Source organism: Xenopus laevis, chromosome 9_10L, assembly GCF_017654675.1.
Source record: "Xenopus laevis strain J_2021 chromosome 9_10L, Xenopus_laevis_v10.1, whole genome shotgun sequence".
Taxonomy (NCBI): domain Eukaryota; kingdom Metazoa; phylum Chordata; class Amphibia; order Anura; family Pipidae; genus Xenopus; species Xenopus laevis.
Window position 1 is genome coordinate 108611247 of NC_054387.1, and position 15975 is coordinate 108627221.

Genomic DNA, 15975 nt, shown 5'->3' on the forward strand with positions numbered 1-15975 from the left:
GTTGACTTGCATTGACCTCAGAGTTGGATCAATGTTTCATTAAGCAGGAGGCTTCTGGAACATCCACTTGAAATTCCTTCAATTGCTTTATAGACTGCTACAACTTAGCATAAGCTTAAAGGAGAACTAAACCCTAAAAATGAATGTGGCTAAAAATGTCATATTTTATATACTAAGTTTATTGCACCAGCCCAACGTTTCAGATTCTCAGTAGCAGCAATGATCCAGGACTTCAAACTTGTCACAGTGGCTCACCATCTTGGAAAGTGTCTGTGACACTCACATGCTCAGTGGGCTCTGAGCAGCTGTTGAGAAGCTAAGCTTAGGGGTTGTCTCAAATGATCAAGAAGAAAATGAGGGTTGTCTGTAAAATAAGCTGATGTTACAGAGCTGATTATTAAATTCTGATGCTAATTGCACTGGTTTCTGTGCTGCCAGTAGTAATTATCTGTATTAATTACAATTCAGCCTTATATTAGGATATTTGTATTTTATATGTACTTTATATTGTGAGTGGGTCCCTAAGCTCAGTAAGTGACAGCAGCACAGAGCATGTGCAGTGAATCAGCAGAAAAGAAGATGGGGAGCTACTGGGGCATCTTTGGAGACACAAATCTTTACTGCTAAAGGGCTGTGGTTGCCTTGGGCTGGTACAGAAGCACAAACCGTAATGTACAACATTTCTAGCCTACTTTTTTAGTTAAGCTTTAGCTCTCCTTTAATGCAAGAAGTGAGCAACAGCTTCAAATCATTATGGTAATGGGTATGATGATGTAATTTTATGGTCATAAGCAGGGTCGGACTGGGACGCCCGGAGCCCATAAGGACTACTGTCCAGGGCCCCCTCCGCAACCCTACTATGACTTATCAATGAAGCAGATAAAAGCCCTGCAGTTGATTTGGGGGGGGGGGGGGTGCCTGTATGTGGAAGATTTTGCTGTGAACAGACAACATGCGGTCAAAGGAGCTCTCCGTGCAGGTGAAACAAGCCATCCTTAAGCTGCAAAAACAGTATTTCTGGTGGTTTGCTGTTATTTCATCCTAAGATTTTATTATTATCATGCATTTATATAGCGCCAACATATTGCGTAGCGCTGTAAAGTAAATGTGATTATACAACTAAATCACAAGAGTTAAATACATAGAACATATAGGGGCAAATTCACTAACGCGCGAAGCGCCGAACGCTAGCGTTAATTCGCTAGCGTTTGGCATTTTCGCTACTGCGCAAATTCACTAACGAACCCTGGCGTAGTTTCGCTAGTGTTACTTCGCAACCTTACGCCAGGCGAATCTTCGCTAGCGACGAAACTACGCAAATTCACTAACTTGCGCACTGTAGCGAACGCTACCTTTTACGCTAGACTTCCTTCGCCACCTCAGACCTGGCGAAGCGCAATAGAGTAGATAGGGATTGTTTAAAAAAAAGTCAACATTTTTTCTAAGTCCCAAAAAACGCTGGCGTGTTTTCTACATGATGGCTGAAAGGCTGAAAAAGATCGAAAATTTTTTGGGGCTCCCCTTCCTCCCCCCTACATTTCCTGACTCATGGCAATTTACCTAGACAGGGGGCACATGTGTAGGGCAAAATAAAATTTTTATTTGCAGATTTGAAGGTTTTCTAGGCATTTGTAGTGCAGATACGTGTTCCTCCATTGAAATTGGAATTTCACGCTGTATGCAAATTAGCCTTCACTAGCGCAACTTCGCTTTATATAGCGAAACAATGCTAGCGCAACTCCGCAACCTTACGCTACCCCTGTGCGCAACTTCGGATTTTAGTGAATTTGCGAAGCGCTGGCGAAACTATGCCTGGCGAAGTGCGGCGAAGTGCGGCGAAGTTGCGCCTGGCGCAACTTCGCATCTTAGTGAATTTGCCCCATGGAGTTACAGAGTTGTTGGATTTGTTTAAAGCAGATCCACTGAAGACGATCAGTGAAAGTAGAACATGAGATCTAATTGTGGCGCTTTAGACTGTATCTTACTACAACTACCACTGATAACAAACTGATAACTTTGGCCATTGTACAGTCACGATTTTATTAGGACTGAGACCTGGCTTTTTTCCAAACATGCTGAAAGCATGCATTACTACTGAAGTGTTGGCAAAACCAACATTAGGTGCATGAATTACAATAATGTCATTCTGTGCCCAATTTATAATGTATTGATATAGGGTTTACTACATAGATGTACTGATGATTCCTGATGATGCTGAAAGTGACCCTTTATAGAGCTCTCAATAGGTTTCTGGAAAAGTCTAAATACTTGTGAAAGAAGTGGTGGAAATGTAATTGAACTCTTATGATAATGACCAGATTATTAATGAGTATTAAGTTATTAAAGGTTTTTACTCTTTTAAACAGAAGTTCTTACTCTTTCCTTTTGAAATAATGATATTATTTTGCAAAATTTGAGCTGGTGATGTATTTTCAGGACTATTTTTGTTGAATGGGATGTCTTTATAAATCGAGGGTGATAGGAGAAAAAAACAAAAATCATGATTTATGGATTGATCATAATTCAAGATGAAAATGAAAAGTTCGGGAGCTCAAGCTTGGCAAGAATCAGTTTAAACCAATGGGCACGCCAGCATTTGTTTGAATGAAAATCTTACTAGTTAACCACTTACTAGAGACTTCTCAAGATGTTTCTGGTAACTTCAGACAATTCAAGAAATATTTTCTGAGGCAGCCTTAAGCTGGCCATAGGCGCAAAGATCTGATCATACTAATCGAGGATTCGTACGATTTTCGGACCGTGTGTGGAGAGTCCCGACATTTTTAGTCCGGCGGAGATCGGTCATTTGGTTGATCGGACAGGTTAAAAGATTTCTGTTGGCTGCCGTTAATATCTCTGCGTGTATTGCCGATCGTACGATTTTCAGAGGGAGACTGTCACTAGCTTTGTCAGACATAACTTTCATACGATTGCTGTCAGGGGCAGAACACCGGCTGATCTGTTCTTTTACTACTTTATTTGATCGGAATGGTTAGTGGCAGGTTGGGAGATGGGGAAGTCCGATCTTACGATGATTCGTACGATCAGATCTTTGCGTCTATGGCCAGCTTTACACTTTAAACACTTGCAGGTTATAAATGAAATTTTACCCAAACAAAAAAAAAAGCTTCTGCCTCTATATGCCGTGCCAATGTCAAAAGCTCTGGTAGTTTTGAGGGAGCTGATCCGTCTCTTTCTTCATAAGTGAAATGCTTATTTAACAAAAAGGTATTACATTTCATCTTCCCAATGACAGAAACAATCTTCGGAGTAAAATATTGCGAAATATTATCTCCTTTCCATTGTGCAAAAAAAAAAAAGAATACTTTAATGATTAACTATTTTGCAAGACTCTCAGATTCACATTCCACTTGAAAAACAAGGGTTCTTAAGGACAGCATTCATGCAATAACTACTGAGTCAGATTGCCCTCATCAAGAAGTGAAAGGTTTTGCCTTTATTTTACAGCATACGGCACCTAAACTGTTCCTGACCTGACATGGAGTGACAGCTTTCCTCTGGCAATGTTAAAAGCAACAAGAATGTAAATGCCAGATATTGCAGAAAAGCGGTGCATTAAATAACAGTAATATAACTCATTTACTAATGGGACTAAGAGCAACCCCCTTCCTTTTTTGCAATATTTTTCCAATCTTGTTGGCTCCTGCTGCACCAAGGAAATCTCTTTCCAATATGTATAAAAATGGCACTAAGCTTGCCCATGAGCAGTAACCAATAGCAACAAACAAGATACTTGCTTTTAAAATGGTGACCAGTAAATACTACCTGCTGATTGGTTGCTATGGGTTACTGCTCCTGGGCAAACGTAGTGTCCTTTATTACATAACTCCATGTATCTGTTGTTTGGTGCAAATTATGTGAAATCAAAAGCCCAGAGCTTTTGCCTCATTTTAAATGTCCAAGTTGCATCTACATCAAATGAGTTTAATGCATGTTGGGCATAGACATTTAAGCATTGTAGCAATCCTTGTTTTCATGCCTCTTCATTCACAGTTTTAAAGAACAGAGTTCCTTTGTGCTACAACTCACTGCGCTATGTCACTCATTACCAGTAACTGACACAAGTCACCAGAGCCGGGCCGACATCTACTGGTGCCCAAGGCAAACCTGTTCAAAGTAGGGATGCACTGAATCCACTTTTTTGGATTTGGCCGAACCCCAAATCCTTTGTGAAAGATTTGGCCGAATACCGAACCGAATCCGAACCCTAATTGGCATATGCAATTAGGGGTGGGAAGGGGAAAACATTTTTTAATTCCTTTTCTGACAAAAAGTCACAAAATTTCCCTCCCCGCCCCTAATTTGCATATGCAAATTAGGATTCGGATTCAGTTCTGCCGGGCAGAAGGATTCGGCCGAATCTGAATCCTGCTGAAAAAGGCAGAATCCTGGCCAAATCCCGAACTGAATCCTGGATTCGGTGCATCCCTACTTCAAAGTCACCCTCTGCCAATCCCACTTTTCCCCTCACAACCAGCCACTAGACCTGATCCCTCTTCACTCCTTGCAGTTAGCTGCCAGACCTGATCCCCCTTCACTCTATGCTAGACCTGATCCTACATTACCACGCCCACTGTTTGCCACAGCATAGCCAGTGCTCTGTATGAAGATGGTGCTGATGAAATTGTTTGAACTTTGCCATTTTCCCCACCCAAATAGCACCCACTTCAAGTTGTGCCCTAGGCACCTGCCTACCCTGCCTTACCACTAGACTGGAAGTCATAAAAATACTTTGTATGTGGTTTTAACACAAAGAAATTCAGGAGTGATTCTGCACCTTGCGCTGTGCCCACTAATGCTACATGATATAAAGTGCAAAAACAAGAAAGTGATGCCAAGTGAAGGATTAGAAAAAACTGTTGGACCTGGGGACCTTCAAAGAACGTGTATACTCTGCAGCATGGATAAAAGCAAACATGGTAGAAGTTTGGAAATGTAGAAAAATGCAGCATCAACAACGTACCAGCTGGGGCTCAACGGGACCTAAAGCAACTGGAATTCCGCCCCACAAACAGTAGGCCAGTCAGAACTGGACAACATACCTGTAAAGATCTATTAACTTAATATACTAATACAGGTATAGGATCCTGAACCTGTTATCCAGAAATCTCCAAATTATGGGAAGGCCATCTCACATAAACTCCATTTTATCCAAATAATCCAATTTCTTTTTTAAAATATCCCTTTTTATAATAAAAAAGTACCTGGTACTTAATCCAGACTAAGATATAATTAATCCTTATTGGAGGCAAAACCAGCCTATTGGGTTTATTTAAAGGAAAACTATACCCCCCAAACAATGTAGGTCTCTATTAAAAGATACTGAGTAAAACAGCTCATGTGTAAAACCCTGCTTCATGTAAATGAACCATTATCATAATAATATACTTTATTAGTAGTATGTGCCATTGGGTAATCATAAATAGAAAATTGCCATTTTAAAAAATAAGGGCCGCCCCCTGAGATCGTAAGATTCACTGTGCACACATACAAACCACATGTAAGGTCACATGAGCCAATTAACAGACAGAGTTCTGCCTTTTGCTTCCTCACTTCTTCCTGTTACAGGTGGGGGCCGATTCATCAAGCTCGAGTGAAGGATTCGAAGTAAAAAAACTTCGAATTTCGAAGTGTTTTTTGGGCTACTTCGACCATCGAATGGGCTACTTCGACCTTCGACTACGACTACGACTTCGAATCGAAGGATTCGAACAAAAAATCGTTCGACTATTCGACCATTCGATAGTCGAAGTACTGTCTCTTTAAAAAAAACTTCGACCCCCTAGTTCGGCAGCTAAAAGCTACAGAAGTCAATGTTAGCCTATGGGGAAGGATATTCCTTCGATCGTTGGATTTAAATCCTTCGAATCGTTCGATTCGAAGGATTTAATCGTTCGATCGAAGGAATAATCCTTCGATCGTACGATCGCAGAATTTGCGCTAAATCCTTCGACTTCGATATTTGAAGTCGAAGGATTTCAATTCCTAGTCGAATATCGAGGGTTAATTAACCCTCGATATTTGACCCTTGATGAATCGGCCCCTTAGTGTTGTAGTATTTCTGGTCAGGTGATCTCTGAGGCAGCACAGATAGAGTCACGAAATGGTGGTTCAAGGCAAGAGATGTAAAAGGGCAATATTTATGTAAATATATATTCCAGTTTGGTAAGATTCTTTAATATGTCATTCAATTTGATATAAACTATCTGTTGCTTAAGTATTCATTTTGGGGGTATAGTTTTCCTTTAATGTTTACATGATTTTCTAGTAGACTTAAAGAGATACTGGCACCAGAAATTAAACTCTTTTTTACATCTATCATAAAATTGCCTCTGAAAGCTACTTATGATTCTGCCATAAAGTATTTGCACAATGATTTTATATTACCTGTCTGAAGCCCATCTTCCTGTATGTGGGGGCTGCCATATTTGTGCAGCAGGGGTCCGTTAGCATTAGAAACTTTAACTGACAGGCAGAGATGGGACAGTCAGGTTGGCAAAATAGTCAGGTTTAGAAACTAACAATTACTTACAAAAACAAACCTCTCAGCAAAAAATGATCAACGTGACCTATAGGTAACTTTTGATATACATTTATATTTTAACAAGTAGTTTTTAAGTGTCAGTATCACTTTAAGGTAAGAAAATCCAAATTATGGAAAGAGCCACTATCAGAAAAACCCCAGGTCCGGAGCGTTCTGGATAACAGATCCCATACATGTAAGGGATTATTTATCAAAGCCCCAATTTTATTTCAACATTTTCTGTTACAAACGCCGATCAAAGCCAGTTGGGGTTTTTACGCTTAGTTATTATTACATTTTCCCGAAAATTTGTCAGATTTTCAAGACTTTTTTTGGATTTTTCACCCGAAAACTAAGATTTCATATGCTTTCTGCATGAAAACGTTGAAAACGTTGTGGTATTGCATGAAACCCAGCGCACATCAAAAAATCATTGGGAGTTCTCCCATTGACTTGTATGCAACCTCGACAGGTCTAATAATAGATTCCGAAAAAATTATTGATTTTTTAAAAGTCCGATTTTTTGTATATATGCATGCAGACAACCAAATGTTGTGCTGCTGCTAGAACCATGTTATTGTATATCAACACCATTGCAAAGTTTGCCTCCTAATGTAAGTTACCTGTCGAGTGCTTTATAGTGGCCATCTGCTCTATAGGATTCTTCAGATTTATCTCTGACTACACCTCTGTAATATGTGCAGATATTCAGAGAAGTAAATCCTGCAATGATTTCTGTATTTTTTTTACTGTCAGTTTCTTGGAGATCTGTTTTGGAGCAAGCGAATAGACATTCATACAGGGGTTATACCTAATGGTTGTATTTGACACAAGGATATATACTTTTTTCATATGAAATAATACTTAGGGGCCGATTCACTAATTGTCGAATATCGAGGGTTAATTAACCCTCGATATTCGACTAGGAATTAAAATCCTTCGACTTTGAATATCGCGCAAATACTGCGATCGTACGATCAAAGGATTATTCCTTCGATCGAACGATTAAATCCTTCGAATCGAACGAATATCCTTCGATCAAAAAAACTTAGGCAAGCCTATGGGGACCTTCCCCATAGGCTAACATTGACTTCGGTAGCTTTTAGCTGCCGAACTAGGGGGTCGAAGTTTTTTTTAAAGAGACAGTACTTCGACTAGCCAATGGTCGAATAGTCGAACGATTTTTACTTCGAATCCTTCGATTCGAAGTCTTAGTCGTAGGTCGAAGTAGCCCATTCGATGGTCGAAGTAGCCCAAAAAAAACTTCGAAATTCAAAGTTTTTTACCTTCGAATCCTTCACTCGAAGTTAGTGAATCGGCCCCTAAAAGTGTTCTCAGATTTGTTAAGCCTTTTTATGATCAGCATTTGCACAACCTTCTTCTCTTTAAGTTACTCAGTATTAAATGATTTGCCAAATGGATGAATAGTGAGTACAACATACTTTGTCTGGCCAAACAACAATGTACAATATAGCAGGAAAGTTTTAGTCTGCCTGGAACATAACTCTGTGATTGCAATCTAGAAGCCCCATGAAAAGCCAAAATGAAACCCATGGGTCTGCTCAGAAGAGCACACAGTGTGAATTCTCCATTAATGGAAAGGCAGTATTTATCAATCTAGTAAACGATCTCATTTACTAAATGGAAGGGGGAGGAAGAACAGTGAAGATACTGGAAATATTTTCCCTCAGAGTTACTTTAGATCTCTTAAGCCAACTGTCCATATTGCCTTATTGATTTCATCCATCTAGTACATTGCTTACTAGACCTGCAAATATGATGTCCGCACCATTAATTGATTTAACAAGTAGAAAAAAGCTGCAAGCGCACAGAGAATTCACCTGAGCATTAGGAGCTGTGTGGACATGATTCATAAGTTACCTTTACTGCAGCAAAATCATGGAAAACAATTGTTGAAACCAAATGTTAAATGAAACCATATTATATTGATCTATTTCCAGAATGTTTATAGAAATATAAACATAACTTTTTGGGGCACATTTACTAAGGGTCGAAGTAAAATCCTTCGATTTAGATTATCGAAGTCGAAGGATTCACAGCAAATACTTCGATAGAACGATCGAAGGAAAAATCGTTCGATTGAACGATTAAATCCTTCGGATCGAACGATTCGAAGGATTTTAATCCATCGATCGAAGGATTTTCCTTCGATCAAAAAAAGCTTACATTGCTTAACAAAGCTTAACATTGAAGCTCGGTAGGTTTAAAGTGCCGAAGTAGGTAGTTGATGACAGTACTTCGACTATCGAATGGTCGAGCGATTTTTCATTCGAATTGTTCGATTCGAAGTCGAAGTCGTAGTCGAAGGTTGAAGTAGCCTATTCGATGGTCGAAGTACCCAAAAAAAAACCTTCGAAATTCAAAGTTTTTTTACTTTGAATCGAAGCTTAGTAAATGTGCCCCTTATTCTTTATTCAGTGCTAAATATTGGTGGTTGATGGGAAAATATTACACTGACTACTACCCTGGTTGGGGATCACTGCCCTAGAGCCATCTAGCCCCATGCCATTAACTCTGTCCTTCCATTTTGGTTTCTGGTTTTCCAGTTCGAAGGATCACCATTACTAGTTGGCAAACCTCTAAAGTTGATACTGACGGAGAAATGTTTCTATACCCCTTTAAATGACTCGCTTTTTTCTGAGGAATACATAACTGGACCACACATTCATCTGGAGAAAGCAAGCCTCTTCCTCTTCCTTTTTAGGGAATGTGTCTTACAGCTAAATCTTGAGATACTGACTCCAATTTAATCTGATATGTCCATTGGTAAAAATGATCTTGCAGCAGCCGCACACATAAAATAATGGTTGATCGGTTGAAAATGAAAGAATTGGCATTGCAGTTCCCTAGAGGAGATATCCCAAAAGCTTTTTACCTGAATAAGCCACTTGGATATTCTCATGGTTGGCTTTATGAGAAACCATCTTTTTTTTTAATGTTATGGGCCTCCAAATCAGACATCTATGTATGGATACATATAGCATGGCTTTGACTCTGGTTCTACTTTGGTGAACGCAAACCACTGCTATCTCCTGGCATGACATATTTTTACAGTAAAAACTAAATTATGTTATTAAGGCAAATAAATCCATTTATTATTATTTGAGGCACCCTAAATAGGTTTATCTATCCAATTAGATGTCTTTAGATATGTGTGTTGCGCTCTCCATGTGGTTACATATACAGGCTACTGCTAATAACAAGGGCTGCAGTACCTTTCTATCTGAAAATCGTTAGCAATTATGTGTGAATAGAGAATGTTTTAGCTGATACGTCTGCGTTTATTGAAACTCCCTCTCTGAAGCCAGAAAATATAAAAGGAGAAAAGATTACCGTATACACTCGTGTATAAGCCGACCCGTGTATAAGCCGAGGTACCTCATTTTACCTACAAAAACTGGGAAAATGTATTGACTCGCGTATAAGCCTAGACACAACTAAGACCCTTTATGCTACAATCACTACAGCACAAACGAAATCACTGAAAATTTGTCCCCCCCCCAGTGGATTTATATTACAGATATTTTTCAGCTGAGACAAAATATACTTTCCACTAGCAATTATACACACATAGACACACATATACTTTACACACACACTCTTCCCACAAAATAATCACACACACATACTATACACACAAACTCCCCACACATATACTATATACACACACAAACTCTCTACCCACACCATCATACACTATATACCGCACACACACTCCCCACACAATAATGACAAGGCTGATAACATACCGGTATGTTAATGCAGAGCTGAGAAAGTTTCTAATACCGGTAGTTGTTTGTGTAGGACACAGACTGCCAGGGGCTGCTGAGGTCACTCTCCCCGACTCTCCGGCTCCTCCTCCCCCATTGGCCGGAAGGTGAGACCCGGCGGCAGCAGCTGGAGACGAGGGAAGAGCCGCGGAGAGACACAGACGCTCCCGGCGGAAGTGGAGAGAGCTGCGCAAAAATGGCTCAGCTGACAGGCAGCCGCTCTTCCTCCCACTCTCCCATTGTATCGCTCCTCAATCACCGACTCACACTCTCTCTCTCACTGTCCTGCAGCCGCCCAGCGACCAGACATGTCTGCGCAACAAACTGCCCCTGCCCAGCCCGAGCAGCAGCCGCCGCCTTGTGACGAGACTATTAAGCCCGAGGAGACTAATAAGCCCGAGGAGACTAATAAACCTGAGGAGATGAAGGCTGAGGAGAGTAATAAGGCTGAGGAGCAGCCGGAGACAGCGGCGGAGGCAACAGCAGCTGAGGAGGAGGCGGCGGCGGCTCAGCCCGAGACAACGTACAAATCTCTGCTCCTCTCTGCCCACGGGGGATACGATAAAGTGAAGCTGCAAGTAAAGAAGGGATCGCCCGTCCCTAAAGCCGGGGAGGTGCTGGTGCGAGTGAAAGCCTGCGGGCTCAACTTTGCCGACTTGATGGCCAGACAGGGAGTGTACGATCGGCTGCCCTCTCTGCCCGTCTCCCTGGGCATGGAGTGTGCGGGCATCGTGGAGGAGCTGGGAGAGGGGGTGACTGACAGGCAGGTGAGTAGCAGTTGCCTCAATGACTCTACCTTAGCAACCGGGGGTGGGGTCGCACAGGCTGCAGTAAGGGTCGCACACCTGTTCCACTCAGTACCTGCCGTTCCCTTACACTGGCAGCACATGGGCTGCTCCTCCGAGCTTAGGGTGTAGCCCCAATCCTTTCATGTCACTGACCCGGCATCCTGGAAAGCTTTTCTCTATGGAGAGAGAAGAAAACAGCGCTTTGGGAGGAGATGGGGAGTTGCGGGTAAATGTTACATCTCTCTGTGAAGAGAGAGAGGTGAGGCGGCCGGGAGCACAAGGCAGAGGCGGCCGGGATCTGGTGTAAATTGGGGCGGAAACGCGCGTCCGACTGCTGCTCGAGCTGTGGGGCTTCCAGGGACTCGGGCTGAGGACTCGGGGGTGGCGCCTCCTGAAATTTACCGGTGAGGCAGCCTACCGTATTTCATCTACAAGAGGTACCCGCGTATAAGCCGAGGTCAATTTTTTCATCACTTTTTGGGTGCTGAAAAACTCGGCTTATACGCGAGTATATACGGTACATTCTTTGGATGTTAAAAAAAAGCTCAAGATATACTTGGAGTCTACAAAAGCATTCTGGAGAGGCCAACATGGGACACGCAGTTTATTACATTGTCTAACGCTCGATGGTATGAATACATAATTCAGACTACATACCAGAGTTGCAACTTCCAAGGAAATTTAAAGTGCATTTCACAAAAGACAGAAATCATTGGCAGAGTAGTTATTGGCTTTCGTGGAATAATGTTTATGTGAAATGCCTCATAGAGGTTGGACAGAAGGGGATAGACTTTCTATAATCAGTATGAAGCAGGAATCGTTTGTGCAAGATAAGTCTTTCTCAAATGGCTGCTGTTTTATTTGACAACCTACCCAGGAAGGAGGTTGCTGTTGTGTTTCAGGCTGAAAAGACATATACTGTAGGTAGTATTAGGGCATTTTATGTAACTGTGTGATGTTCCAGGGCATGTAAGACTATTATGTTTACATATGTGTCCACATATATTTCATGAGTGTAATTCTATCAAAATATATGCTCTAGAGCAGTGGTTTTCTGACTTGAAACCTCCAAAATTGAGGCCCCCAAAATTTCTAACAAGTTTAAAGATATATGAAAATGCTACTATTATAAATAAATGCCTGTGGTAGAAAATTTAATGTAGGTGTTCCTCCTAAATCTCACCCTAAATGACTTTCAGTTGGATTTCCAGCAGTATAGAGGGAAGCAAACTGATGTTCTAGAGCTGGCCCTATTTTGCCTTCAGGCTGGCCACTGTTCTGTGCCTCCCGGGGCCAGCCTCACAGTTTACATAGCACTATTCTGCTACAGGAAATTTAGATTGTCTTCGGTGAGGCACTACAGCAGGAGTCCTGTGTCTCCACTACTGAGGAGAACAGGAGCCCTATGATTTTGGCATGCCTCCATACCAGATTCATGTTATACATCTTGATCTGTAGAAAAGATTTTCACTGGCACACAGGATTTTTAGCTGCAGGGCAAGCCCTTGCAATTTTTTAATGCAGTGCATTTTTTAATGCAGTGCAGGTGCAACGTTTCGTGGTCACGCCCCTTTGTCAAGCATGCTTGACAAAGGAGCGTGACCCCGAAACGTTGCACCTGCACTGCATTAAAAATTGCAAGGGCTTGCCCTGCAGCTAAAAATGCTGTGTGCCAGTGAAAGTCTTTTCTATGGAATTTTGAGGTGGCTGAAACCTCTATCGTTGTGCACCAGGTGACAAGTACAGGAAGGGAGGTGTTGGTTTGCGGTTAACCGAAATTTCTTGGCTACATCTGCCCATGTGGTTTTTGTATGCAAGGGAGACCTCTCTGCAGATGAACATGTGTATCTCTCAACATCGGTCCACTATAAGGAAGGGTAATATGAAATTACCTGTATCTAGACACTAAATAGAACATGGGCATAATGAGAATCAATTTAAGTTTATGGTCTTGGGGACGGTCCCCATTCCTTAATGGGGAGGGGATAGGGAACTTATGTTAAGTGTGGTGGATACATAGACTTTGGCACCCCCCAGGTTAAATAAAAACTATGGGGCTTACTTACTAAAATCTGATTTTATCTCATTTTCTAAATTAAAAAAGCTTGACCAAACTCCCATCCACAATTTTGTCTTATTTATCATTAAAATAACTCAAATAAATAGGATTTGGAAAAAACTCGATAAGATTGAGCGAAAACCCAAATTGTATTTTTTTCTGACTTTTTCTGACTTTCGGCCAGATCTCGATCGTGGAATCCTGTTGGGGGGCCCCATACACGGGCCAATAAGCTGCCGACTTGGTCTGTCAGCATCTTTTATCGGCCCGTGTATGGCCACCTTTAGACATGAGCTCGACAGATTTGAGATGGCGGATTTTCAGATTAAGGCTCTTTGCAGCATCGGGGTATAATAAATCTAAAAAAAATCAAGTTTTTCCCCAAAAAGCCCGACCAGAAACATTTTAATTTTAGTTAATAGCTCCCTTAGATTTGTATGTATATCTATGAAGCATTTGCTCTGTTCTCCGGGGATATGATTTTTGTTATTTTTTAATTTTTCTTGTTCAAGTGTTACTTAATAAATATTTAGGACTCTGAAAACAGAATCTTCTTTCTGGAGTGCCAGGACATTGCAGGATTTAATACTTGCCAGTCTCACAGAGGCTCTTGTTCTCACATAAAGATCTTTCACGAAAAGATGCACTGTAACTTAAAACTACAGCAGGTGTTCCTGTAGCCAGTTCAATTCCCCATACAAGGCCACACTTGCTTTACCACCACACACCTTTCAGGACGGAATTAACAGCCTTTTCCCACAGGTTCACAAAACAAAGATCAAAGTAAGACACCAATCTACCTAGTAAGGATTTTTTTTAAATTCTGAAAAGAGCACTGCACCTTACATAGCTCTGCATGAATTTAGTATGCCATGTTTCTGTATTTATTTTAATGCAAAATCCAGTTAGCATATGTAACATTATACTTTCTAAATTTACTTACGGTTACCAATGCACATTTCCCAGATTTGTAAATAAAGCTTGAAACCTTTTCCAACCCATTCAGATTAATGACTAAATGTAGATTTTCATGTTATTCTCTCCTAAATGCCTTCAAGTATTTTTAGTGGAATACACAGAACACATTTCTGTCGTTCATACTGAATATATATGTATATAGCATCCCAATCTCCTGGGATAAAACCAGTTATTTATTCCAGCAATCCCCAACCAGTGGCTCAAGAGCAACACGTTGTTCACCAACCCCTCTGTGGTCTAATTTTTGAATTTCTGATTTCTGAGACAATTTTTGGAGGCATAAAAACCATGTGCACTGTGAAACAGAACTTCCTGTAGGCTATCAGTTCAGTGTCAGACTGGCCCACCAGGATACCAGGAAAACTCCCGGTGGGCCCAGGTGTCAGTGGCTCTCATGCTGCTACACATTTAGCCTATTGCAGGGTCATTCCCTATTTCTTTATAGGGAGAAATGCGTAATAATGGAAGAATATCGTAAATAGATATAAAAGTCTAGGAGAATAAGGTGAGGAGGAATAATAGTTGGGAAAGTCTAAGCCCCTCAGTCTAAGGTTTTCTGGTGGGCCCCTGGCATCCCAGTCTGACACTGTATCAGTTCACATGTGGCTGCCAAATAACCAATCACATACAGAGTTGGAGTGGGGGGCCTGGGGCCCACCGGAGCTTCTGCCTCCGGGCCCCCCCTGCGGACCCTGAGGGCTGCTGCCTCAGGGCCTCCCATCCAGTAACCCTCCTCTCTCCCCCTCCTCTCCATGTGCACACTTGCGCATGCGCGTCAGTGCACGCACTGTTTGAATGCGGCAAAGAACTGCGTGCGCTATTGTTCATGCGCGCGCTGATGCGCATGTGCACTTGCGCACAAGTGCGGCGACGAGGTGGTCGTAAGGGAGGCCCTGAGGCAGTAGCCCTCAGTGTCTAGAGGTGGGGCCCTAAGACAGAAGAAATCCAGGTTGCGCATCTGGGCTGGTGGGGCCCACTAGAGCCGGGAGCCCACCGTTTTTTTCCCGATGTCCCGCCGGCCCAGTCTGACCCTGATCACATACCTTATTTGACACCACCTAGGAACATTTTTCATATTTGTGTTGCTCGTCAACTTTTTTTTATATATAAATGTGGCTCAAGGATAAAAAAAGATTGGGGACCCCTGCTCTATTCATTGGGCTGCTAAATTGCTGCACTCCATTACTGTACTTGCCATATTATGTGAGGTTAGCATACCACAGGGATACTCTACGAGTTGGCAATCATTGCTCATCATCATTTAGAACCCTAATATAAAATATTCACCCCTAAAATAATCAGATACCTAACACTTTCTTGACTGTATTGCCCAAATCCAACAGTTCTCAGACTAAATGCCATTACATTTACAATCCGCTCTTTCAGATGGGTCCTTGCAAAGGGATCAGATGTGCCTGTTATGTAACGTGTACCAAATAACCAATTTATTAACAGGTAGCAGCAAATATTTTCTTTATATTCAATATATCAAATTTCTCTGGGGGGTTTATTCTCACACCACATCTATTGTCACTCAGTGTTTCAGGCGGCATCAAGGGTGCCCTAAGGGATTACACACAGTTTTCCTTGAGTCTATACCCACTTGAGTCCCTATGCATGATGAGTACCACTTTGGAATCTACACTGCACTATATATCTGGGGTGGGGTGGAGCAGGAGGCTGCTGTTTCTAGCTACCATGTCTATCTCAGTACTTCTATGAGGGTGCTATTATAGCATCTACTATCTGCTGTCTATACCTCATTCATGGGGTCCATTTCCCTGATTTCACTAAAGGTCCTCCTTCCCTTGGTCC